This window comes from Athalia rosae, chromosome 1 (assembly GCF_917208135.1).
Source record: "Athalia rosae chromosome 1, iyAthRosa1.1, whole genome shotgun sequence".
Taxonomy (NCBI): Eukaryota; Metazoa; Arthropoda; class Insecta; order Hymenoptera; family Athaliidae; genus Athalia; species Athalia rosae.
The window spans coordinates 22,186,409-22,212,694 of NC_064026.1; the positions used below are offsets into that span (position 1 = coordinate 22,186,409).

Genomic DNA, 26,286 nt, shown 5'->3' on the forward strand with positions numbered 1-26,286 from the left:
TTACGCTCCGTTTATCGAGAATTGTTCGGTACGTTTTACGAAGGGTTCCCCTCGCAATATAGGTATATTTTAATTCAAATGTCAGTCGAATAAAAGCTGAATATCCGTGTTCCGCGTGCAGTTCTGAAAATTCGCGGAGTTCAAAGGTTTTAGTACCTCATGAAATTCTCCGTCTTTTATCGTGTATAAATTTATGTATTCGCAGGTAGAAGTATAGCGCGCGTGTGGAAATTTTAGGAATCGAATTTACATAACGAACAATTTTCGCGCCAAAGGGTGTCTCGGGACTGGCAGATTCGTTTTTCAAACTCATGGGTAGACACTTTATTCGTTCAATTAACGGAGGGATTCTCTGGAATACAGACCGCACCCGGTAAAAGTAGGTACAATTATACCGCGGAGGGAAATAGCTAAAGTCCATACGTATTATATCCCCCCGTTTTATTCCTGTGTAAAGATAAACTCATTTTTTCTGTACGCTCTTGAGTTTTTTCTGTTCTACAAAGAAAAAAGGAAATAAGAAAAATTATATCAGATACCATATCATCAAAAATAAAATTGAAATCTATAATTTGTTTACACCGCATGGGAAACGATATGGGGTTGTCTTCTTTTATTTTTGGTTTTTATTTTATTTTATTTTTTCCATTTTACTATGTGTGATTTCGCATTCACGGTCTTACGGGGATATCCTAGTCGTAGTCGGCACTTCGCGTAATGAATTTTTTGACGGTTCACGTATAACCGCGTCACATTATGTTCAAGATCGTATAGCTTGCGATATCGCGACGAAGATCGTGTAGCTCAGGTATAGGTATAGCGGTCGCACAGCAGATTCAGTAAAGTTACTTTACGCCCATAACATAAAGCTGCAGCATTATTTTTACGTTGAAGTTTCTATTTCCTCTAGGTATAATATCGCTGTACACGACATCCTGTAGCATGCACTAACGTATACAGTGTAAATTTTTATTACATTCGTCCCTCGTTTTCCGTAACGTATATACTATTTTATTGTAGCAACTATTGTAATCTATTCATATGCGTGCGGTGTGAACTTCCGAATTATGCACACATAGTTCATGAATACACCTGATGGAAAAATGAAGGCAACATTACCAAGATATTGGAATTATAAGACACATTATCGATCGATTATACATCGATCACGAGGCGTTGGATCTCGATCGCGTACAGTTAGCGTATGCACCTTGCTTTCATAAGCGCGGGTCTTCGTTCCGTCAGGGACAGAAAACTCGCCGATGAGAAAAGCCTCCTACAATAACTCAGGCATGTGTGAGCAACGTACTCCGGTATACGGGTTGTATGTATTGCAACGTGGCTTTTTAAACAGATCACCCTTTTTAGTGGCCCCACATTGGGCACCACTTGCGACGTAGAAGGTTTTCTATTTTCCCCCAGGCGGGTTGGACCCGGGAAAAACCCACGTGCCTTCGGCGCGATCTGTATGAAACTGAAAACGGAAAACGGAACGGAAAACGGAAAACGGAACGAAAAGATTGTTGGGCGCCAGACGCGTGTCGCGTCACTTAACGAAATACCAAAAACTTACGGAATAACGAATACAGATCCGGCGGAGTGGCTGGCTAGGCACAGGCTGTTCAACAGCGAAATAAATGGTAGAGTGGCGTGGATCCACAACAACAATTCGGGCACAAATAAAAAAACGATAACGTAACGTAATTTCGGGAGACTGTATTTTAACAAATTCGGTAGGAAATACAGAATCGGTAGATTTACAATAGGTCGAGAGTAACAAAATATAATTCGTTTAACGGTAGCGGGAGATTATTTACGGGAGTACAGAATTATAATTTCGATATTCGAAAGGCCTACGGGAGTTTACTGATTCTTTTACAAATGATCCGAATGAGCGATAATTACGAACGGGAGAAAAGGCGCGGTTTTACACGGAGCGCTTTTCCGTGGCTACTCTACGGTAACAGACGATAGATTTCCAAATAGATCGGGACCGTAACGGAACGCAAGATTTACCGTAGGGGTAACAGATTACCCAAAGAATGACAAATTCGATACGGGAGAAAGTATTACATAAATTATAACAAAATACCATACAGCATCACCAAATATCACCAAGGCTTTCCTTAACGTATTACTTAAATTTTTCTTAATAACTCAACGTACTAAATGATACCCCGTGCAGCAAATGCACGGGAGAAACGGTAGAAGACCAATGAAATGCTCCGAGAGCGAAAATACAAAACGTACGGTAACGGAATTCAGCCACGAGGCAAACCGGGAGGAATTACAAAATTGCCCAAAAACCGAAAAACGTAACGGACCGGACCGTACCAAATTGCGGTGGGGCGCGTTCCCACCGACTTATCAAATACTGGATGCAGTGGGCCTTTAACCACTGACTTACACTCTTAAATAAACTGGATGCAGTGGGTCTTTCACCACTGACTTACACTCTAAATAACGGATGCAGTGGGTCTTTCACCACTGACTTACACTCTAAATAACGGATGCAGTGGGTCTTTCACCACTGACTTACACTCTGACAATAAAACAAAATACGAAATATTCTAGGCAATTTGCAATCCCCCACGTGGCTACTTCGTGCCTCTCTCTGAAGGTGGAAAACCTTACCTTAACGGAAGGAGTTCGGCACCCACTGACTCTAACTTTAATACAATTATTTAACGGATTCTAGATTTAATTATACTGTAGCTAAGGGGCGGATGGGAGTGAATCTAAATAGCAACGGTAGCGGTAGTATTGGGTGAAAACGGTAGCGGTAGACGGTAGATTTGGGAAAGCGGCAAAGGAAGATCTGAATTGGTAAGGAAGGATCTAGCCAAAACGTCCTGTCTGTTTGCCGGTATCTAGTAGAGTAGGACGAGTTGAGCGCCGGTGTCCAGGATCTTCTTACTCGGAAATCGTCCGGATTGGCGATTCCCTCTCCTAATTAGGCCACAGGTGTAGGGCGCAATTCTTCAGTTGACAATTGAATTTGCCTATTCGGCGCCTCTCCTCTCCTCTGACGTCATCATCCATGCTTCCTCATCGGCCGCGCTCGCTTTTGAGTACTGACCGGCTGGCTGTCTGCGTTCAGGAGGCCATCCAAGGCTGCGTCGACTCAGGCACTTGGAGTCCTCATCCTAAGAGCAACATCTCTATCCTATGTCGTCTCGGGAGTCGGAATGTAGTCCTGGGCTCACTTGTGCCTCGACCCCTACATGTCTTCCTAGGCAGAACGTCATCTCGGGAGGTTAGCAAGTTTTACCCGGTGACGGGATCAGTTCCGGAACGGTAGATGTTATTTTGGTCTGGCTCCTGGCCAGTAAGTTACGGGACGGGAGGTGACACTACTCAGTTCATGCCACCCTATACGCCGCCTTCCGTAGCATCCATTCGTCGATAGCAGAGCGTCTTACGCACCTATCGTCTAGCGGGAGATCGTAGACGGGTCGTCTTGCGGTCCTATACGCCGGTAGCGATTCGGTAGATCGGGAGGCGGGAGATGTTTGCGATGCTGTCACCAGCTGGTGGTCCGGTCCACCACGGGAGAGTGCACATCGGTAGTCTGATTGGCACGGATGACGTCAGAGTTGTACCCTTGGAGGAAAGGGCCCGGGAGGTCCTCGTAGGTCGTCCTGGCTCAACTCGTCGGTATTTTCCCAGATCACATAAGAGAATATTCGGAACAACAACGAAAATTAGCTTAACATACGGAATATCTCTTATTTTAATTTAGCCTTGGTGATTCGTTTCGGTGTGCTGCAGTTTTCTAGATTATTAACGAAAAACGGGAGGAAATTCCGGGAGATTTGGGTGCCGTAGTAACGGGGCTGAAAACGCCACGTTACAGTATATACTATATCGTAAATGTTATAAGCTTGCGTGAAGAGAGGGGAAAATCGGGTAAAGTTAATTAAATGAACATTCCTTCCGCGGTCCGCTATACGGCTAACGTTTCACTATACGAAGGTATACGCTATATCTAATACCCCTAATGCCTAGCCCCTGCGACCTGTAGCTACATACATACATATAATACGGTATGTGTTTAGTCACGACTGCCGTACGAGTATAGCGGTCCAGCTCGCTCCAAACTCTTGAGCTCTTAGTCTCTCGAACACGGCACGCCAGCATTCGAATATAACGCCGTTTTATTATGCTTCGAGGGCATATTATGCGCGGTAGCCCATTATTGGTTACTCTTGGTTACTCTCCGTACCGCGTCCTCGAACCCCGTTGTAAAACCGCGAAATGCCATATTATTATTTTTACCAAAGAAATTGTAACGATAATTCCCCAAAAATTGAAATGTATCGTGTACAGTGCGCGAATGGAAGTGAAAAGAAATTGAATGAAAAAGTTTCAAATCCATTTGCGAATATGTAAAAAATCTATCGGCGTACGAGCGATACGGTCAGATATATATATCCAAGGGCTTATCGACTCTGGGATCGAGAAAAAATGATAATTTTCGCCGAGATAGAGTCGGACCTTTCCACCTTTTTCCTCAGCTACATTAGGTGAGGTTACCCTCGGTTAGATATACTTGGAAATTCCGAAACTTTCCACAACTTCGAATCTATCTACCGTCACGGCGATCAAGTGATGGGTCGCGCTAGGAAAAGGAAGGGAAGGAAAGCGGTTGGTACGCGAACGGTATCTGTATATCTATATGAACAGTATATGTACTCAACGACTGTTACGTGGCTCGCGGATAAACGTTCTCTACTTGGTTGCCCCCCGGGCACTTGAGAGACCGAGAAACTTCGCGCTCCGCGCTGGATTCCCCGGAACTTTGTGGCCTTAAATCGAAAGACGCGGTAGAGGATGTTCGGCAGGATACAAGGTATACCGTATACCACTAGATTTCACAAATGTAAGATCTTCGATAGTCGGTATACCGCATCAGCTAACCGGCTAACGCGAGGGAATCCCGCGGATTGGTTGTCAAACGTATCTTTTTGGAGTAGATCCTGTAATTACAATGAAACAGGTACGAACTCTATTGCTCCTGCTCTAACGTTGCAACAAATTCAGTCGAGGGCTGAAAGTTGTTCAAAAATGTAGGACGAGCATCCGTTAACGGGAATTCTAGCCAGCAAATGCTCTGAATTTCGAGAACTTCTAACGGGATAGGAAAACGAGGTTGGAAGAAAATCGGAAAGTGCAGGTGCTGGAGCTGGGAAGGAAATTCTGCGGAAACCGACCCCCCGGAAAATTAACATTTCAGCCGAACCGGGTCACACCGCAGAGGATATCTGGACCGAAGAAGATCACAATCAAATGCAAGCTCTTAGCGTCGAACTTTTTTTAAATTGCATTATCGGTACCAGCTCGATAACTTTAAGCCCGCCGCACGTTAATTTGGGGATGAGAACTACAACACAACGTATCTTTTGAAGTTCGTAATTACGAATAGCCATTTTTGATCTCGTTTGCGAATTAGCAAAGACGTACGCCCTTTGTATGATAATCTCTGAACCATGTTGACAGGGTACAGGGTATCTGATGTATGGTATTATAATGGGAAAGAGCGCGTCGTGTAGGCGTTGTGTATATCGCACGAGGATTTGTACGAATATTCGTACGTGTAGTATAAGACAAGCGTGTACCGTGAGGTTGAGGGTATAGGATCTGGCCGTATGCCAAGGCATCAAGGTATCGCACATGTTTCTTCGACAGCATTTGCATACCAAATGCCACAAAGTGTGAAACTATTGGTGAAAGGTAGCTGATCGTAGATTACATATTTTACCATGGGTACGTACTCACGGGATTTATTCCCCAGGGATGACGTTACAAAAGACGTACACGTCTCGCTCCCGCATCGTCTGCCTTTGAAACCTGGCTGTCGACAAAATTTTACCAGTTCAAAATGAATTAGATGAAAAAAAGAAGAAGATACGGAATCACGCTTATTTGTGGCGAGATATTTTCATGGGTAGACGTGGTACCGAATACACGAAAATTCTACCTGCCGATCGTCGTGCGTATAAGTGCGAGGAAAAAATTACGAGCATAATCATTGTGTATAAAGTTATTCGTTGGAATTAAATATTTAAATAAATTTGTCAGGCTCGGCAACTGGGGGGAGGGGCGAAAAGGGTGTATCGTGCGAATGGATGTACAGGGTGAACCCGACGTGCTTCTGAGTCGTAAATATTGATTACCTTGCCATACGTTGGCCCCGACCACGCGTAGGTATTAATATACAGGGCAGTACATACAAAACCCGTTGCGTGAGCGTCTCGTGTACCCCCCTCCCCCGTATATGCGTGCGCCCTGAATTTCTGGTAATCATGCTTTTAGCATAACACCCCGTAATTATGATAGGTTGAAGCGTGACGTCATACAACCCCCGGGATTGAGCGGTTGGTACGATATAGAAAACGAGGTTGTGGAGCGTATGCGCCTTCCGTAGATCATATACATTGTATAATACCGGCTGTACTGTTCGTATACCTCGTACAGGCCTCTATGTTCAACACACCTGTCCATTGTTGTAGTTGGATTTACCTTCCCGGTAACCGAAATTGTACGCACCCTGAGCCGAGGTGAGTTCAACTATCGCCACGTGTGCGTGAACCTTTCCTCGTTTCGTGTTTTCAATTATCGCTAAAAGCACGCAAGTAAATGCCCGCACTTCTGCAGTTAAACTCGGTACCCACGCCTCGATGCTGAACTTGGTACCGAGCTTACAATTAATCGCGCCAGCTCCATTTCCACGCGTACGCGATACGATAACGGATTTGGATTTTCCATAAAATATCTTGTCGTCTCTATGGGCACGGAGAAGTGGAAGCCTCTCCTGCATTACGACGTCAACTGTACGAAGCGTGGGTGTAGCTAATCATAATCGCGTTTCCCTCAAATTTTGGATTATCCCTTTCACACCGCGTATAATCTGGATTCGATTTAACGGGATCAAAAGTCGGTCTACGACTGTCTACTGATTGCGACAAATACTGATGAAAGTTTCTATTGCTCTTCTGTTTCAGGTGAGACTTTTTCAACTACGATCCTCTGGCTATTTTTATCTCTCATTGGGCAGCGGTGGTAGTTCGACCGGAGAGATCTCGCAGACTGGCAGCAATTGGGTAATATATTTGCGAATACAGTTGATTTCAAACGAACCTTGACACGTGTCTTCGACACCTTCGACACACGGAGGCAATACTTCTGGTGCTCGTTTCACGGATCGCGTTTCTGTCCTTCCGCAGCAGAATGTTTTATTCACTCACTCATGCTCACGGTACGCCGCGCTAATAGTCCGTGTAATCGCCATGAAGATTTCGATTGGGAAAAATTCACGACGTTCGTTCACGTGGCAAACAACTCGTTCAAAACTCCCGAATCGACGGGGGGAGAGGGTCAGTTACAATCGAACGAAGAACCCGGAACCTGAAATCCAAAGTCGTTTCGCGGAAGAACTAACCCGCGCGTCACAGCTAGGCGCCATGTACGTACCCGTATAAAGTAAAATTTATCCGAGCTTGATCTGACGTTTCCATTTTCCTCGTCGCGTGCGATAAGAGACGCGGTAGCATGGTGTAATTTTCATTGTGGGGTCGGTACGGAGGTGTTTCGGTCGTGCGGTGGTCGCTGTCGGTCGGAATAACTGCCCTCCTGACCTCACTGGCGTTGGCAGGAGGTGCTTTTGCTGATCGATTCCAACAAGGCCGCGGCGGTAATTTACAGGAAACCCCGATGAAACCCCTTGCCAGTTGTACGGGTTATATTGTACGTACGTATGAATTATGTACACACGATATAATATCCGGTCGTACGTATATTCGTCTATTTACCCACCCGCAGACTACTTATGTTTGTGCCCACCACTTTCAACATCCGGAAATTCATATTTATGCATCAAATGTCAAAGGTTACCTCGTGATTGTTATGCACACACTATAAAAAAGAGCGAACTACTACGCCGCCGGAGGATCCGCCATTGAAGTGCGCGGTCGCTTTTTATGATATTTTCCAACCCGCAACCCCGCCGACTGCTTGCACACCACCCTCGTAACGAACTCCTCTTGTCTCGCGTATATCAAAGAGATATATAAAAATAGACGAATGAAATAAATAATCAGATAAATAATTGAAACGAAGTACTGGGACGTTTCATCAAACGACCGAATCAATTAATTTATTACCTCTATACGATTGCAACGAATCGAGGGGATTAACACTTCTACTCTGGGAAGTGGATAATATTATACGCACACCAGCAGCAGAAGCTCACTCTTCATCGCGATGTGTTCTCATTGAAAACATGGACGGTAGCAATCAATCGACTATTAATCATAGCATGTTTTTTTTTTGTGCTACGATAGCCAACTTTTTTCATTTTAAACTTCAGCGTCTGTGTCGCCCACCTATAGACTTGGTTGGTCGTGACTTTTTCTTATTGTCTCACCCTCTCTGTGGAATTAACTTGTGTAACCTCTGCGAAAAAAAAAAAAAGAAAAAAATCAGCGTCAACTCTGGAAATTGCAAATTTCATCAAATGACTACGATGCAGGTGGCGTATATAGTTTAAAATTCTCGTGACATTTCTATCGAATTCTTTGAAAAGAATTAAAACTATTTCAATCTTTCGTGTCTGTACGGTAAGGAACGCCCGTGAAGTGAACGAAGCAGAAGATATTGTTATATTGAAATAGAACTGCGTATGTGAGAGGTCTTTGGTTGCAGCCGGTGACTCCAAATGGCTAGGTCGTCGTATCCACCATTTCTCCGACTTCTTCCATTCTTCGTAGAAATCGATTCCCATTCGTACGTCTTGATATCGCAGTAACAGCAGCAGCAGCAGCAACAATGGAAGTAGCTCTTGTAAAAAAATTCCCGAACCTTACATACACACCCACATGTTATACCATTTGCGTTTGTGCAACTATTTTTGCTCCGGCGGTCTTTGATTAACTTAAGACGGATTAGAGATCGTCTTAATCAAGTTAGCGGATGCCTATCCGAGGTCACATTATCTGCCAACCCTATTCGCTTGGATGGTAATGCGATTAAATTATTAATTTACCTGGTGAACGCGCCCCGCGCGCGGTAACTTTTGGCGATGTGCGCGCGATCCCCATGGCTGTGCACGGTAGCGAAGGGATGACGCTAACGCACCGGGTGTTGCTCGACCAACGTGCGTGTTCCGCGGTGCCAGTTTTTTTTTTATTTTTTTGATCATCGCCGTTGTTGTTATCATCATTTTTACGAGGGCCCGCTGCTACAAGGAGTTGTGCGGATATATACGCCTACGGCTTTAATTATGAATTACATCCTAATTATTCCGAAAGAGTTTAATGCTCGCCCCCCCCCCCCATTTCTGGACGAGGACCTGTTGTCTCCCGTTCCCCGTAACCCTCTGCCGAGCGGCTACTTTACCAAGCACCGTCAGCCGGCATTACCCACCCGTACCGAGAGGGATCGTTACGAAACAAAAAGGGAGGCAACAAGTAATCTTCTAATGGATTTCACGTGAAACTTTTCGTCGCGGGTACTTATATTTACGTTCTGCATCATCCCGCTGATTTTTCACCTGCAGCGGTAAAGCTGCTTAATTTGCGATATTGTTACCGCCAGACAGATTATGGCTTTTACGTTGAATTTTTTTTCATTTTTATACGCCCGTGAAAGAAAAGAGACTCGCGAGATTATATTTTCACCCTTTGTGGTGCACGATAACAATGGAAAGGGTTGCAATGAACCGCGGTATGAAAGTTGGCTGTACACATATCTCACTATAAATGTATTGATGTGGGAGATATGGAGAAGTGGCAATTTGCAAATTATAATGAAACAATGGATATTCGGTAGGCAACTAAAGAGGAAGCTCCGCGGTCGTAGCTTCTGTAACGTTACAGTCCCTTTGCTCTCATCGGGGACGAAGATCGGCTCAGCAAAATATCCGGTATACAGTCGTTCCAAAGTGCTTTTGCCGAAGTAAGCTAACCAACCGACCAACGTGCGGCAGCAAGAAGCGGACCTGAATCCGGAGGAAGACCCGTTAAATGTTAAGGGCTATTGTAGAAGCGGTAGCCCACTTTCTCAGTGTCTATTTCACCTTTTCAGTATTTGGGTATGCCCGAAATCCTACTATCCTAGCGAACGTACTCAACCCCGTTTATAATGCAGAGTGTGGCCAGCCACCAAGGGCTCCGACCCACTCATCTCGCTCTCTTGGCGTTCGAGGTATTAGCGTAGCGAGACGTTTGCCTACCATGCTCACTGTTGCTCACTTCCACAGTTTCTATTTCCACTGTGTTTCTCCTCGTTCCCCATTGCCGCGCAGTGGGTGCTACGTTAATTAAGGGATGGTTTAATAATTTAACACCTTGTCAAATGCAATGGAATGTAACCAACTTTTACGAGGTAGCCGTAATTCATAATTCAATGCCTGGCTAACCTTTGATGAATATAAATGTACGTCAAGTTATCACGTCGTCGCGGTCGGCGGATCGTTTAAAAACAGATATTCCGGTATATCCGACAGAGTTCGACAGTTACTCCTTCGTGTCCATTTTTTTTTAGTCGTTCGGAATGAGCGCTTTTCGATTATTGAAATTGCAGTTTTGACGCGTGTTTGCTGGATTTCAATTGGGTTTCAATCGGGTGCGCGCTGCAAATTTTTGAAATTCAGATCTAGCATCTTTTGAAAAAGATGCAGTCACGCCGCGAACTAAGCCACGAATATCGCGTTGCACGTTATATGCACCCTGGAATGAGGATTTTCTTAGTCGCACGTGTCAAAATTGTGCCGCAAGCGTTGTTGAATTACTTCGTAACTCGAGCCATCTAAATGCATGAATCGCACAGAACTGCATTTCGTACAGTTTGCAGATATTCTGTTCGGAATTGCCTTGTTAGTAACGGAGTAAGATATAAGTTATACAGATCATGTCGGAACACAGCTGTTTTCGTTTGGTTATACCTAATGCAAGTACGACGCTGCTATATATCCAGTTTTATTCCTCAACTTACGAAGTTTGCGTAACCCGCAAGAAAACGTATTCGACCGGAAATGAAAGCCTTATTTGTAACGTTAATGAAACCGAGGCCGATTTAGAAAGAAACCCTTTTCCAAATTGTTTTTTTTTTACGGTGAAACGCAAGGTACCCATAGTAGTGCCGGAACCATTATGCCGAATTTCCTTCCGTTGGCGACCTATTTTTATCCTCCTTGTCCATAATACGAAAATGGAAGTCCTACTCGAGAGTCACCGTATAACCAAAACTACGTTTCTCAATGCATTTTCTCATTGTCGCTACGATGTGGAGGCACGATGTGGATAACACGGTAGTCGAGGAAAGGAATAACGTATGATTTGAGCGAATCTTCTCGACGTGACGATTTCAAAGGTTCTCTAGAATGGAATTATCGAGAGAATTATAGCCGGTTAAACGGTGTGAGTGCACCCCGAGAACGTCGAGGACATCGGTGTCTTTCAGTGCGCATGAAGACAAGCACCGTTCATTGAACGAAGTATGCAATATTCCGCGTTTCCAATAGGTTTCTGTTCGCTGGTTGAACCTGATTTATTTGAAGTTTCCTTCACACGAACACTTCGGACTCGTATTCCAAAGCTTTAAGCTTCGAACTTCCGACAACCGGAATGCCTCGTGGCACATCTCTGCAGCAGCTTTAGCGTTGGCCGCGCGGTGGTTCGACGTGAATGAGATGCGTTTGAAGATATCATATATTAATATGAATCTGGATTTCGTTTTTTCGTTTTATAGTCGTTCAGTCGATCGGCCGAATGACAATCGCAACATAAGTTGTTCGTACACAAAGTCCGTATACGTACGTTGAAAGAACACCGAAAGATCAGAAATATCATGAAGGAAGGAAGGTTCCCTTTCCTCGTCGTTTAAAAGAGTGTCTGCTAAAATAAATTGTTGCAACCAGAAAAGAGAACTCTCGTGGGGATCTGGGTTTGACGGACCCATCGATCGTTGCAAAACCCGGTCCACCGATAGCAATTCCATTTGAACGTTAGAAGGTTGCTTCGAATCCGCTTGGGTTACGTTGACGCTACGCCGCGAACGTACAAAAGGATGTCAATTCGCGGTCTAGCGTCACTTCGGTCAACCCGTCGTCACACTTGGTGCCAATATTATTGGCGATGCCGCCTGGCCTGGGATACACTTCCTGCACTGCTGATCGAGCGACATATTCCTCAGTGGGTATATCGCTTTTGATATGTATACCTTTTCTTTCTTCTAGTCTTGAATCGAAACAGTCATCGTCTTCATTTTTATCTCGAAAAATCTGCTCCGTCTCGAAGACCGATTTTAGAATGTAAGATGCGGTGCTGTCGGTTTTCTGCACGACTCTCGAGGTGTGGTTAAATATCGGTGTAGACGAGTCGTTGGATTTATAGGGTGAGCCCGAGTTATAAATATCGCGTTTGTGACGCGTGGGGTGGATGAGCGTCAGCATATTTATGCAAAATCTCACGACTTCCTGTTGGCGGCCGTAAATTCTATACATTTTTAAAAAAGTTCGAGTACCGCCACGGGCTCACTGGACTCTGGCAATACTGAATGAAATTTTTAAAATACTTCTGGATTTACAGGGCTGACTATGTGAAATATAATATTATGTTGCCGTATCGAATTTCCGGTCGTGATATCGTACAAAATGCCAAAGTTGGGCATATTTCAAAAATTCTGATGGATGGTACATTTGAAAATCGATTATCTGACTAACCATAAGCCCCAGGGGAAATACGAACACGAACATGTATGTAAAAACCTTTCTTCTTCCAAATAATTCATCATATTTCAATTCAGCTTTCGCCATACCCGCAACGGATGTGTATCACAACAAGTAAATAAATTACATACAACGATCACGGTTGCAAGCCCGATTATATACATCTACTCGCATATATATAATTGACGACAATTAGCAATTCATACTTTCTCACCCACTGTACGGATTTGAAAGAGAAGAAAATTCAATTTTGTTTGAGGCTTGTTCACTCGCGATTTCAATTTTGAGAAGCAGACCTCGTACAAACGGTAATTGTACCCACCTACGCGCTTGTTCGCTCTTGGAATAGAAAGCGGAGAACTTGTGAAGAATCAAATTGTGCTTTGCACTGGAGGGCGGTGAGGCTCGTTGTTCGGTATATTTCTTCGTTATACTGCGGCTACTCTCCTATCGTGTAATAACGATAAAACTGTTTCAAACCATACGTTCGATAGTGACGAACCCCGAAGCAAGCCCTAAATTGAGTTTTCGTTACACAAATCGACGGTGCGTGTCAACTGGGCATACTCTGACCGCTCGCTGACTACCCCGCTAGAGATAACATTCTATACCTGTACGATTGGGCACAATTTTCACCGTAAAAACGAATGTTACATTTCGTTGATCCAAAGATCGGATTTTACTTTGACACGACTGACTACACGATGTTTCAATTCTTGGACAATGTTCGATACTTTGATTATTACTAACCACCATTTTTAATATTGATTTTTATACGCAGTAAATAGACTTAATGTCCGAGGTTTAGCCGATTACCTTTGCCTTGTCTGGACTCTGCGTGGAACGATTTAATTTAAAGTAACGTCATAACGCGATATATCAAATGCTCGATAAAATATCCTCTATAAGAATATGATTTAATCCCCATTCAATGAGACGGGATGGAATGGAGGCTGAAAAATTTTTTTTACTCTCACGTTTGTGAAGTTAGCTAGACATTTTACTGAAACGAAACCCATCGGGGGTAGCACATCGAAAAGTTCCGCAGCTTCCGATGGTTTTCAGCAATATTTCAGGCATCCGAGTAAAAAATAACGCAAACTTCTCGTAACAAGCAAAGTATATATCCAAATGTAATTTTTGATTCTTTTGAATCGATAGTTCTCGCGGATCCCTACAGTTCTCAATAGGTGAAAACCATAGTTTTGTTAACCCGCGGAGGTTATGAATAATAAACCTTCTTGTTACTGTTGATTTGTTTAAAATCTTCCACCCTATTCCGAGACAATTAATGAACACATAGTGAATCCTACTTTTTTTTTCATATGTCATGTCAACTCCACAGACGCGTGACTTTTCACATATATTTCATTATTTTATGATATAGTTCTACTGAAATTATTGGTTCAATTTTCATCCAACACATTCACGTCATAATAAATGAAAATGAAAAATAAATCCGCGATTACGAGTGGAGATTACGTGAATGATAATGATCCAAAACCCGACATATTTTCATACCTTTTGTATACAACCGTTTGCTCGGGTTATTCCGGAATATTATTGTTTAATTAATTCCCCGAATTTCGATAATGCGATCAGTTTATTTCGGAGAAAGGATATTTCATTTTATGCAGAAACAACGGATAACGCAGTCTCATTATAATACGTTCACGGATTCGATGCAGCTGCATACGCAAATTTGCATACACGTACCTATAATCTAGTGATGCCCTCTCTGTCTTCCTAGTCCGCAACCCTTACAAAAAATAAATGATTGTACGAGATAGTGAATAAAAAATTCTTCGCGTAACGAACTCTGCCCAGTTTAATTCTTTTCGTTGAATGAACGGCGGTCTAGGGAAGAGAAGGAGATATACACTTATCGTTACTCAACTGCTAATGATAAATGATAACATCAGAAAAAATTTCGCGCTTACCGACCAACCCTCTTTTTTTTTGTAACCAGTTTTGTCGTTACGGTCGATTTGTGCTGGCCTAGTAGCACTTCAGATCCCGAAAAGAAAATTAGAGTCGGGTTGAAAGTCACCAAGTTCAATTTGAGGGATTCTCTTTTTCACCTATACAGATGCCTACCCAGAAGACAAAGTTAAATTGTCATACTTATTTTGCCGTCCCACAAAGTTTCTGTGGTAGCTTGAATTTCTGGAAAAAAGCGCACGTTCATTCGTTTCGAATTTCGGCGTATTCGGAAAACTGATTCATTGTGAGGAAAAATATTTTACGAACAGACGTCTCTATCACCACGTGTGGATTTTTTTCCTGCTAACTATTCCAGGCTGACAATGAGTGAATGCCTCGCTCGTACGGTATATGACCCGTTGAACTCTGAAATTAAATTATTCCGATTAATTAGTTATTACAAATACTGTGCATATGCGCGGGGTGTACTATGTGATGTATAAATATACAGCTGCGTTGGATCGCTAAGTTTTCGAGGAAGGAGGTTTCAGCGGTGATCCTAAGCTGCAGGAGCTCAGCATCGTCAGGGGGGTTGGTATAATATGTTTATCCGAAGCGTTTTTGGCGAAGGGACACTAGGAGGAGGGTAAGTAGGGTATGAGGTACGAGGTAACGTAGAGCAGTGCGGACCCCTGATAAGTGGATTAACCATTGATAGCTATCGTAATCTCTCCGCCTGTTTGAATTCGTCCACTGATTTCCCATGTCGAAAAGTAAGACAGATATAAGTATGTACATTCGGAATGCCCCTGATACGTATGTATGTACATCGTACATAATTACACGTGCATGTATCCAATATAAATGGCTGGATTTCACAATTATCATGTAAACAGATAACTCGCCACTCAATCTGCGTAATTTGATGGGTGACATGGAACGTAGATTATATATAATTTATTTGTTGCATCCCTCTGAGGAAATTCAATGTACCATTTAATTTCCTTATATATTTAATTCGCGTATCCTTGCAAGCATACCCATACAAAATCTCTTAGTTTTCGTTTGCCTCATTGGTGTCTGAAGTGTGCATATATGTTACATATACGTACGTCACACCAGACCGAGAACTATCGCGTTTGCTAGAAAGGGTTGAGACATCACGACCACGGATATATATTCGTGATAAAAATCAGCCGACACAATAGAACCGCGGTGTTTCCACCCCCGATGATGGTCGATGGCTGATGGGCGATGGGCCGCCTCCCTTGAGGTACAGAAGCGCGACCGAACGTGCGAAAGCTCATTTCCTCGAAGTGAAATCGAGCGAAAGCTTGACCCAAAAAGCTCAATGGTCCCTTGAACCGGCTGCTGTTGTGTCCTGCTCTCCTCAACCCTGATGTTCTCTCCCGCCCTCTCCTTCTTTCTTTCTTTCTTCCTTCTTTTTACTTTTCTTCCTCTCCTTTCATCGCTGACCTGCTGGTTTTGGTTCAGTTTACCCAATTGATGCGCATTGCCAGCTCCAAATGTACGCTCAAACCTATCGAAGATCGTTCGCCGGTCTGCGAATATTGTCCGGGCAAAATTATTTCCCTTATTTATAATAATTGTATCTCTATAAAGATATTCCCATGCCGTCCCCCAGCCCCCGTTTTCACCCTTTCTTCTTTTTCCTCCCCTCTGCTGTTTATTCTCGCCTGTGACACACGTGACCAAGATTTTTAGCCACAAACGTTTGGCCGTCCGCCGTCATAACGTTATACGGTTAGCCTTGATGGTTACATCAATGTTCACCCTTCGTGTAATTTTTTTTTTAGTCAATAGATGAAGAGTTTTAGACGAGTATGCAACGTGGATCATCGGATTCTAAATCGCATACCCAACTAATAATTGTACCCTTTGAAGCGCAGATTCTCACATTAATTCACGATTTAATATAACGTATATGAAATGATAATATTAGGAGCCACTAGAGGTTGGTGTGATTAATTACCTATTAAAAGCTTCACGCTCAACGAGTTACATTCTCGGTGTAAGTAGCTTCCCTACAACCACTCAGCCGGATAATAACTATCGTATGAAAAAAAAAAAAACGAGCCTATTAAAATTCGTCGTCGAAGTGAAATAACATTATACGGTAAAGTAATCTATACCAAGAAGGGGAAGAGAAAAAGGGAAAAATATAAATCTTATACGTTGAATATTCCGCTGTACCATCTCATACTTTTCGATTTCATTTTCACACGAGGAACTGTAACCTGACAAAGTTATACCGTGTGTGACAATAGGGCGTATAGTCTCGCGAACTATGGAGTGTAATACATGCTTCTCGAAAGTATAAGGCAATATCAAAGTTTACTTTGCTCATAGTCATGCCGCCAAATACATTTCTGTAATATGCACCGAAGGATCCTGAGAGTAGCTCTCTTTGAAAAATATATTAAACAAAAATCCCTCACTTCGAATATATCGAATACCGGTTCGGAAATTTCATTTTCCGGTTATTTTTTTCAAAGCTATTTTGATCGTAATTATTCAATATCTCGACATCTTTTTGAAATGTCACTAGTCTTTATTTATTGCCGTTTGAGCTGTAAAATGTATCGCGAAATCCGAATTTCGGTCAATCCATTGTTCCGGATTCACCTCTAGGAAATATGAAAATAATTAGCGCCTTTCGAATGAAGTTTATTTTGCGGAATCAGGTTTGAAAAAATTCAATCCGAAACATTTTGGTGCATAACGCAGAAGTGCAAACCGGCTACCGGAGTGTCACGCTGCAGCAACAGGAGGAAAACCTTGTCCGCGAGAAAAGGTGTATAAGATTTACTGCGAGCTATATAGGCGGCGTAGCAGTAGCAGCAACAGAGCTCCTCCGTAAAATTTAAATACCTTACCGCCTGAAATGGAAAGAAAATCAGATTTAAAATTTATCAACGACGGTGGAGAAAAAGAGAGATAGAATAGAAGATCTTCGTCAGCTGGAGATATGAGAGAACAAGAGAAAACCGCCGATGTAAAAGTTGATTAGTGATAAATATTACAGATGTAAAAGCTTCCCTGAAAATCTGTGCGCACTTACATTGGTAGGCCTTATAAAAACTAGTTCCTTAGCTTATATTTTAGCTTGGGAAACGACGCGCCGTCTCCGAGCGATGAATATGCAACGTCGCATTCAAATTCTATTACTAGTTGTTCCCGAGGCTCTACTCAGTACCGTTCGGTGAGGATTTTCTCCATCCAGATTCTAGATTCTCTATATATGTATATTCCTCCAATTTTCTGTCTTCCTCTATAACTCCCGTCGCGTTCACTTCTCCCTCCATTTCCCGTGGCGCCCGCCTCGTATCGTCATCCTTCTTGCGGGCGTCGACGTCGTGTTTACGAACAACATTGACGCACGTCTGACGGTCTCTTCGAGCCTCCCGCGGTTCGCAATTTATTCCGTACTACTCCATTTGCATCGAACATCAACCAATAAGAAGGAAATTTGATTCTGAAGTACACCAGCTCCTTTTCGAACGACACTGTGTCTACCGTGTCGGGCTTACCTCGCTAATACGTAAGCTTCTCGAAGGGTAAAATTTTCGTCGATTTTTATGAAAAAAAAAAAAAAAAAAATCAATTTTTCCATCAACTCGCGACACCTGTGATACGAGGCGGTCTTTTTGTGAGAATTATTCTTTCAACCATATCACATTTTTACGTCGTAAAAAAATCACAAATCGTAAATTTTACCGACCATTTCATGTACATAACTTTACGTGCGTAAAAGTCCAAAAAAATTAATTGAAAAAATTCGAAAAAAATACTCATCAATATGTTGCAGCTGTATGAAATGAAATTTTCGGTTTTATAGTTTCGAATATTGGGATATGAAAAGCGATAAAAATTTTTAATGCCATACGCCGATTGTATTGCAAAATGACCATCGCGCTGGGTATAATAGAGAAGCCAATGATATTGTTAGGGTACGTTCACCCTTAGGAAAAAGAGATCGCGTACGGAGGATTCCGCAGTTAGTGGGCTGCTCTCGGTCTGAAGGTATTGTCAGAGCATTGACTTATCGACCTGCAGGAGTGCCAGAGAAGTACAGGTAGCATAGTTTCATTCCACTATGCATTGCGGCTACGTCGTCTGTTGTTTGGGTAACGAGACCCTCCGACTCTGACCAGGTGGTTGAGAGGGATGCGGACGGGGGTAAATGCACGTCATTACCCGCTACCAAACCTAAGGCAGAGAATACCGCCTGATCGTTGCGGTTGCTACGATACCCAATAATATTATACCGGAGGAATCGACTGTCCAAAGTATCCAGTGAGTAGGGAATTATACATAGATTCGTGTAATGCGCGGTTATAACGATGCGATGGGATCCTCCAGACATTCGGACCGAACCGTGTCGAGATGTTCAATGATTGCCCGTAGATTACCCGATGAAGTAATCGCTCTCGAAATAGATCCAATTCACCGCCAACACGTTGCGTAAGAAGGGCTAGTAATAATTATCCAGTCACATACATATATACGCCGCGGTAGAGCACGGGCGATACGCTGCAGTTCGAAAGGTCTCAGGTCACGGTCGGTCTCATCAACTGATCTGGGTTGAATTTTTGTCTTTCTTTTGTTTTTTCATTCCGTCTCATTCCCTCTCCGATGGGAATACCAGAAATTCTATTTAACTTCACTCGGGCGACAACGACTCGCGTTACGAATTTCTTCGCCTCCGTAGCGTGACGTCGCACGTCGGCTCAGGCGTCACCTGAGCTAATCCGAGCTCTCCGTATTTCATTCATTTCAGTATATGGTTGGTACAATTGCGATATTGTGGGTTGAGGGGGAATCGTGAGTACCATAATCCATAATTTATATTTGAACAGCGCTCTCTGTAAAGCTCGGCAAATTTAAACGGAAATGAAATTCAATTTTTGTCGTGACCGAAGTACTCGAATAGGTGAGCGCGTCAAGTCCGTATACGAATCACGATTTTCTTATGCAGGAAGCTCAAGTACCACTCGACTCGATCCCCTACGAAAGGGTTCGTTCCTCTACCATTTGTGTTTCTTCAATTGCTACAATTTTTAATATCCCTAAAGTTGTTATCCTTTTTGTTCACGTTTTGCATCTACAGAAAAACTGGAATATCCGGTTCTGCGGACTAGTGGTCTGTTGTATGCTATGAATTTTACATCATGAAAACCTCTGCGGAAAATATGTAGATTTGAAGAAGACTTCGCTCAAAATTGATGAATCAATACAAGATGGTGTCCGCGGTCACCGTCGTACCCGATAGAATCTGATCTTCTCGCAAATTACTTCTGTCATATAGTATGAATATTGCAGGACACTAGCTGTGACATGAAAATGTGTTACGCCCCGACAGGCGCATCGGTAGGGCTAGCTTTGCCTCGCGATCCGGAAGGAGAATGAGACGAATAAAAAAAAAAAAGAAGCAAAACTCAAAAGAATGCAAAAATGAGGCACCCGCATAGTCCAGTAGCATTTATTCATTTGCTCTAAAATATTTAGACGAACGCTGGAACATAAGCTGAAAACAACGGAAGAACACAAATCCTCTAGACTGCTCCACCCTGACCCCTGTCATCAGCCATTCTCGCACCCCCCCTATTATGCCACGCTGTTAGAAACGACGGAACGACGGTGAAATATTTCCGTATTTAATTTTACATTCCATGGAGATGCACGACCCGTTTCATTCTTGCCGCATTGGAACGATTTCTTAAGAGATTCATCTCCGATCATCGTTGAAAATTTTTCAACTTCGATTACCGTTTGATAATACACTCGTAACACTCGTACTAATTGCCACGTCGTCACCAAATTTACATACCCAGTAGTTATCGATCGGATGCTTCAACGTGTGTCTTGTCTTGTTGTTAGTTTGTCGTAATTAGTCTGGTGAAATACGCGCGATGACATCATCACGCCGCGCATCGTACCAGCACGGGGGGGACTTATGTATTTCAGTTGAACAGCGCGAAAGTAATTGGTTCTAATTTGCAGTTCACAGTCTTTCCAACATCACGGTTTTCGGGTTTCATGGGTCGACTTGTAGTCAGCTAGAGTATAACAATCTGAGGATTTCCAATAATTTTATCATCTGAACACCGAACTGGGTCATGCGAGCTGCATTATAGTACGCTTGCAATTAGTAGCTGCGTGTGGATTTCAACGTTCTAAATTATGACGACACGCCACCTCGTAAATTATGACACTCGATGAATTTATTCGCTCAAATTCACCAAACATCTGTTAATTATTTCCGTTCGTACCAGCGGTGTTACGAATAAATTTGAATTTTGTACGGTGAACAGGTCTCTGCATTGCATCGTTCATTCGATTCATTCAACGAAAATTGATCTGAATAATTTAATGAAAAAATAACATTTCAGCGCTCCGATTTGTTTCATATAGAAAAGATTTATTTGTGGACCGTATGAAATCCGTTGTGATTTTGTTTTCTTTATTCCTCATTTTGAATTCAGATTTTCTCAGCATAAAAATCTCGGTACCCGATATTCGTACGGTATGCCCATGATATTGTGTGATTTGCGGCGATTATTCACTATCTAACCCGCACATGCGAAATATCGAAATATTTTTGAACGCGGTTCGAGGTTCGAAAAATGGAGGAGAAAAAAAATTGAATTTATACTGATTGAAACAGCTTTGCGAGAACACGTGTTGAAACTTTTGGGACGAGATCTTAGCGTTCAGATGAAACCGAAGCGTCGTGTCTCACTTTACGACGTCGGATTTGGCCTCCGGGTTCACTCCACACCGGGTGAATGTTATATGCGAGCTGAGACGGTTTCGCGGGGTGAAGGTGATAACGGAAAAGGATAACTTTTTACAGTCACCCTCCATTCGTTCACGGGGAATATAGAATAACCTCTCGATATTATTTTCCGCTTCGTCCCCTCTGGCTGCAGATCCCCGACGACCATGTCGCGTTCGTCGCTCTCTCCGCTTTTATTTTTAGCACTTTTTTTCTCCAGGTAGTGAAATAGAGGCGTCGGCATAGTCTGGAAGATCATGCGATCAAGATTTCTGCGGAATACCTCCCCAGATTCCACCTTCCTTATAAGACCGTTACTCCAATCGTCCAGACTTAATCCGTTCAACCGTTATTAAAAAGTTCTTGCGTTCCGGAACACATTAAATATAGAAACGCCATGTCGACTATGCAAGTTAGGCCGATCGTTGTTCACGGATTACAATCCCGGGTCTGAACTTAGCTTTCTGTTACCACCACCATGGGACACGCACCACCACTCCTTGTTTAAACCTTACTAAACTGACATGGACCAATTTTGCATACATACATCTATACTTGTATAGTCTAGTTTCCGAATAAAATCTTACGCCAACATGATGGCTTCAACCTTATTCGCAGATCGGTTGTTACGACAAGCAAAAAAACTATAAACTGATCTCAGAAATCCGTCGTACATATAGAGTCTTCGCCGAATGTTATGGGGAAAATTTGCAAATCCACTCATTACGTAACGCGTATAATATGAAGCATCTTTTGACTTTGTTCATGTACCGCGAGGTGCAAATAAAGCGTAATGACATAGGGGTGTCGTCGTCGTGTCGGCGTAACAAAGTGATGAAGATAGGTCATCGTCTAGCCCCGATGCGAGACAATGGAACGGAGCAATCTGCACCCTGTAGTTGGTGTTATTTCGGTTCAAGTAAATCGTGACGGTAAAAATCTCCTTTGTTTCGTTAGGAAAAGGTTAACGACGTCCGAACTCCACGCCGGTACAAGACGACCGTGGTTGGTGCAATTTGTAAGCGTGCGAGGATCGTACAAGGGAGTTTGGTGAGAATGTCAGCCAAGTACGGCGTCTTGCGGGTCGTTGAGGGTCGTGATTGGGGGAAAAATCGATGAAAAAGATCGACGGTGACGGTAGCAGACACGAAACTTGACTCGGGGAACCTTCGGCACGTGATCGTCGGAGGTTTCTTTCATAGCTACCTTTGTCAATCGATGAGTACCAATCACGAATATAACATGTAGCTATCGCCGCTGTAGCGTAGCGACGCCGATGGTTTGTCATCGTGTGTTGGAATAAAATTACTCTTTTTCCGTACGTACATACAATACACCCCTATCTGCGAAATTGATCGAACCTGCCGCAGCGAGTGCGGCACAATAACGACGATTTCGGTTGGTTGAATTAAAAATCAACGCGATGCACTCCTCGAAAGTCTATACGTAAATAATGAACCTGCGGGAATAACGAATTGTAGTTTATTTTGTATTGCTTTTATTGAAGACGTGTGTAAAAATCATTGAGATACGTCACAGTTTCAATAACTCCAAGCTATTCCATCGATACCTAGAGTTGGAGCAGCTTCGTATATTCCTCAAAAGTACACCGACACTTGACACAGAAGCATTGGAGTTTCAGCTTTGGTAGTCCACGATAATGATGATTTAAAAGTTTAATGACGCGCCACTATATATACACTTGCGGTGATTCCGATGAACGCGAGAGAGCCTCAACGATGGTAGAAAATTTCCCGCTCGATCCCCTTATGAAAACCTCAGAAGTGTTACACTGAAACGCTGCACAGCACCCGACTCTTCGGCGATGTAAGATTAAATTCTCCTTGTGGATACAAATTAGTTGGGGAGAAGAATAACAAAATACATACAGAAAAATTGAATCAAAGATTGCACCTCCTCACATAAGTTATCCGCTTGAAACCTTATACACACCATCTGAAATTTATCGCACAGAAACGGTCGTTTTGTTCTACGTTTTTCCCACTTCTAGAAGGGATGCTGAGGGGATAGGTTATTTTTCTTTCCTCCTTTTTTTTTTAAAGTGTTTTTCTTTTTCTCAGCTGAAAAATGAATATGTTTTCGTGGCATTTTTCCCCTTTTTTTTTTTTTTTTCTCGCTCCTTTCAGGGACAATTTCGAAATAAAATAATGCCGGCATATTTCTTTCCCTCAAGATGGACCGTTCCTTCAAGACCCCCTTGAGAATTGGGTCGAAAATACGAAAACAAGAATGCGGATGTATGAAAATGCCACACACGCAGTTTATTTCCGCGGGTTCATTTTTATACTTTTATACCAACAATCAAATGATATTTGAAATCAGAGGTGTGCAGCGATGTGTACTATATGTGTACATGTATGATGTATACGTTTTTCTCAAAGGGCGTATTTTTTGGACGGACGTCCAACAGCTATGTTTATCAACACTTCATTAATCAGCTACGAGTAATGTACATTTCATTACGGAAGTTTCCACGAACTTTATCCTAGTTAGAACACCCTTACCCTACCAACGTAGTGCACTGCTGACCTGCAGGGTTGAATGCCAGTTGACCGTTGGATTTGCCAAGTGGATCGTGGTCCTCACGGGATGTTGTAGTAGTAGATATAGCGATGTAGAGTTCATCCGAACGCGGTTCGCAGTTCCTCACAGTATTATCCTGACAACGTCCCTCCGGAGGTCCATCTCCGTCGGGACTAACCCAACTGCGTAACTAGTCATTCTCTATTCCATCTCTCTTACCCTCCCGGTCTAAACTCTTGCCTTATGGCCAGCGTGTAATCCGTATGTTTTCACGTTCCACGCACTGACGATAATAACCGACTTGACGTTCGCGAGCATTAGGGGACGAAATGATCTTCGGTATTCCGGTGTTCGAATTATTTCGATTTGCTTCGTTAATGAAATTGTAAAAAATTCTACCGGCCGCGTTGAGAATCGGCTTACTTTCTATCGTAAATTTCAATCGGAGTCCTAATCGATCGAGTGTAATAACGAGAACAACACGGGGTATTATACCCGGTCGTAAAACCCAGGCAGTGTCGTAACAACGTATTTAAGAAACCTATTTCGCTTTATAAGTTTTCGAGCAGCGATCTGCCGAGATGAAGATTCGTTGCTTACTCTGGATACGGAGGAAAACGGCACATTATCTTGCGCAATAAAATATCGTGAGTTATATATAACAAAATACTGGAATGGATCTCGCTCGGCAGTTCGAAACGAAATGTAGTGGTTTTGAATGCTCTCCTCTCATTAGCATACTCGATCAACTCAATCGTCAATTAAGGGGACGTATATTATTCATCAAGGACTTCAGAAGTACCCTTAGAAAAGGCTGTATCTTCGATTCGTTCGGGGAAAGATCCGCTCGAATTTACGGTACCTTGGACCTTCGGAAAATTCGTGAATTCATAAATTTGTTTTCATCCGCTCGACCTTATAACGCGATTAGAATCGCTGTGTGTATCGTAACTTTCGGTTTTCACTTGGGATAAAATGTCGTGTATGAAACTAATTTCCATGCCTGAAATAATCGAATGTATTCTTCAAATTTGTTATGAAATATCCACCGAAAATTCTTTACAAAGTGCAAAAATTCACCCCTGAGACAGCCATTACGAGAAAAGCCAGAGTCGGATTTTAATCTTTATGTTGCGAATCGAATGTACAGAGCTTTTTTCCTCCTCGGGAGGCGTAAATGTAGGTTTTCAGCGACGTTTCTTTCCTCTCCCTTTTCTTCTTTTACTTTCGCTAATAATTTCCGCGCAGGTGTGTGTGGCCCGGATTCGCGTCAACGTAGAGGGACGTAGGACTGGGATGGGAAAAAATTAAACGTGCGGGAAAAGTCGTTTGGCAAACTGTCTACGAGCTTCATTTTATTTTATTTTTACCATACTAAAAGCTTTCTTTTGTTTGTTTCAGGTAAATATCTTTCAAGTTATCGCCACGCTGCGTCGTGGTGCCTTTGCGTTTCGGCGAAATTAAACTTGGAAATACTATACGTGAGTCTAGAATTTTCCATTCTGTATCGAGCGGTATAAAAAGCAAGAGATTATAACTGTCTCAATTCCGCGCTCAATGTTATTCTTCGTGCCCGCGATAGATAGATAGGTGAGTAGGTATTTCTGCTTTTGCTAATATTTTTGCGAAACTCTCCGAATTAACCGATGCAATTTTATTGGCCGTTGATATTTCTGTTGTAAATATTTATCATTAATATTGGTTATTTTTTTTTTCATTTTTAAAGCAGACGTATCAAATGAGTGTAGTCTGATTCATATGAGGTAAGGTCTAATTAGCATTTTCAGTCCGATTGAATGAATAACTTTCATGCTTTTCTTATTTTTCCTTATATTTCTACTGCTGCATTAATATCGGTTTATATAAATATAATTTCGTTCAGTTGTACGCCGTCTTCATCGTAAACTGTCAATGGCTGCGGAACTTTAACAAGGTATATGACGGTATTGAGGAAAATTCAAGAGCGCCTTTACCATTGACATTTCTTTCTTTCTTTCCTTCGCATACTTTTCTTCAGCTATTCGATTTTTTAACGCATATCATGCCAAATTGATCGCTATAATAATTATATCGGTGACGTCTGCAATGACTTATAGATAATGTGTAATAACTACATGCGCCGTATCGTCATGTCAAGTATTCTTCTTTCCTTTACTTGTACGATCAGAGTTTTGATGACAACTGGATGAATCAACGAATAAATCGACTCGAATCGATCGGAAATTATGGAGTGCCGTCTACCATCTTCATTTAATTAATCATTTGATTGTTTGCCGAATGATTGTTTTTTCAC

The 26,286-nt window shown here is 42.6% G+C and overlaps 1 protein-coding gene and 1 long non-coding RNA gene across 5 annotated transcripts in view; both read left to right on the plus strand.

Moving 5' to 3' along the window:
* The window catches only part of LOC105691325 (fasciclin-3), a 225,933-nt gene that overhangs the window by 73,710 nt on the left and 125,937 nt on the right, over positions 1 to 26,286 (plus strand). The window lies entirely within an intron of this gene.
* The window catches only part of LOC125501909, a 94,660-nt gene continuing 75,378 nt past the window's right edge, over positions 7,005 to 26,286 (plus strand). Inside the window, exon 1 of the long non-coding RNA XR_007279646.1 lies at positions 7,005 to 7,103. This is a non-coding gene — a long non-coding RNA (uncharacterized LOC125501909). The remainder of the gene's footprint in view (positions 7,104 to 26,286) is intronic.